Source organism: Anneissia japonica, unplaced genomic scaffold (genome assembly GCF_011630105.1).
Source record: "Anneissia japonica isolate Jap-2015-1 unplaced genomic scaffold, ASM1163010v1 scaffold287864_len1152817_cov193, whole genome shotgun sequence".
Classification (NCBI taxonomy): Eukaryota; Metazoa; Echinodermata; class Crinoidea; order Comatulida; family Comatulidae; genus Anneissia; species Anneissia japonica.
The window spans coordinates 762,123-764,170 of NW_022710960.1; the positions used below are offsets into that span (position 1 = coordinate 762,123).

Genomic DNA, 2,048 nt, shown 5'->3' on the forward strand with positions numbered 1-2,048 from the left:
GGATATATACACTGCATTCCAATGGCGTTCAAAATGGTAGAAGAATAGCGTCCCAGGCCTATTGGCTAAATTTGAATTTAACACGTTCGTTGCCACACCCCCTTAAATTACCTCATTGCCTTTCTAAGTGAGGTGAGGAAATATTAAAAGTAGGCATTGGCACCTGTAGATGCTCTGGCACTCTCAGACTTTTTTTGCAATATATTTTTCTAAATGTAATAAAATATACATCAATTCTATATTATGCTACATGCTACGTTTCCATATTATGCGTAGCACTACTACTACTAGGTTCATGCCATGATAGATATTATTCTAACTTACTATGAAACTGGTCCCTCTGGATGGTTGTTCGAGTCGCCTCTTTTATATGTATTTAAACATAGGAATCTATATACGGAAATTGGAATCGCGAATGGATTCCATTGTTCTCCAGTTTGTGAGCTTATGTGGTTATTGATATGCAAATTTATTGACACATTTTAATTACGCTATGGCGCTTCCATTTTGTACAGGTACGGTAAATGCATTACGTCACCTTTGTCCAATGAAGTGCCAGAATATGCGTGACGTCATCTGTCAAGATTGGCATTACAGTGAAAAAAGGAGACTGTCTCCTGATGAAGTCCAGTGTGTGGACGAAAGCTAGAGAATAAATTATATATTGTTAGTCTCAAAAGTGCTGCTGTTATTTACTTTATACTGTTCTATACTGTACAGACTAACGCGGCTATACTTTTTATTCATCAGTGAAAAAAGGGAACGAGTGGGTACAGTATATTATTAGAACATGATATAGGTAAAACGTACAGTATTCAGTGGCGGCGCTACCGGGGGCGCCAGGCAGGGCTCCCGTCGGGGAGAAAAACCACAATTCGTCGAGGAGAAAATTTTTTTTTTTTTTTAATTATATGTATTTTGTACATATTAATAGACTCTAAAATCGATTAAATAAGCCTTTGAAACCCCTAAATTGTCATATTTTCGTGGGGCTACGTCCCCTGGACCACTTTCGAAGGGTTTTTAGCGACGCCCGACCACGCCCACTTTTATCTCGTCTGGGACATCAGCCCTCCCGACAGGGACCTTAGACCCCCGTCGGGAAATCCTGACGCCGCCACTGACAGTACTGTACATATCTGCTGCCAACGATATGCGTAGTTCCACTCAGTAAGAGTCATGTCATTTAGGACAATCAGCCATATATTATCAAACAAGGACTGCATGTACCAAACTCTTGGCATTGATTCTTCGCTTGGCTGCGGCCTTTCTGTAGTGATAGATCGATCTGTGGTGGCATACGGCCATAAACATTCCTCATGCCAAGTCTAATAATTATAATTGTCAATTTATATAGCGCATAATGTAAAATACCTCTCTTTACAGCATGGTGTGGGAAAAATTATTAAAAGTTTTACCTAAGAAAAATAATGAGTAACAATAATGAATAACAACAATAAAAATAAATATATACCGGTAATGTTAATAAATAAATAATTTGAAAATACAGAATGTTATTTACTTTTTAAAAAATAATTGTTAGATATTTATTTCCTTAGTCGTATTACCTTACTTACCTTTTACTCTTTTTTCCATGTCTTTTCCACTTTTCCCTTTATTTGCTTTCATACTTACGACCTGTCTCTCTTTTTCTTTACTTCCCTGTAATTTCTTCCCCTACCCCCTTTTCCTCCTTTCATTTTTCTACCTCTTTTCATGTTTTCCCTTTTCTTACATTATATTTTCCTTTTCTTTTACTTCAAGTCTGAAGTTCTCAACCCCCAAAATCTCAAGTTTTAGTCCAAGAAGCCATGTTATAATAACGAATATACTCGAAATGACCATGCTTTACAAATCCGACCAAAATATCCATACACTTTGAATACACATGCAACCGTAGGCCTACCTTTACCCAACTTGTAGACTCCGTCGCTGTTATAGTAGTATCCCCCCCCCCCCCAGTCGTAGCCTAATCATCGTTCTGCCAGAATCCAGATCGAGAGAATGAGTTAAGTTTCCTTAATCACGCGATTATTAAAATAGGCATA

The 2,048-nt window shown here is 37.7% G+C and overlaps 1 protein-coding gene across 1 annotated transcript in view; it reads right to left on the minus strand.

Annotated features, from left to right (window-relative positions):
- LOC117107175 overlaps positions 1-471 on the minus strand; it is a 24,205-nt gene extending 23,734 nt beyond the window's left edge. The window contains exon 1 of the mRNA XM_033248766.1: positions 325-471. The gene's annotated coding sequence lies outside the window, so the exon portion shown is untranslated. The remainder of the gene's footprint in view (positions 1-324) is intronic.
- Between the last annotated feature and the right edge of the window lie 1,577 nt (positions 472-2,048).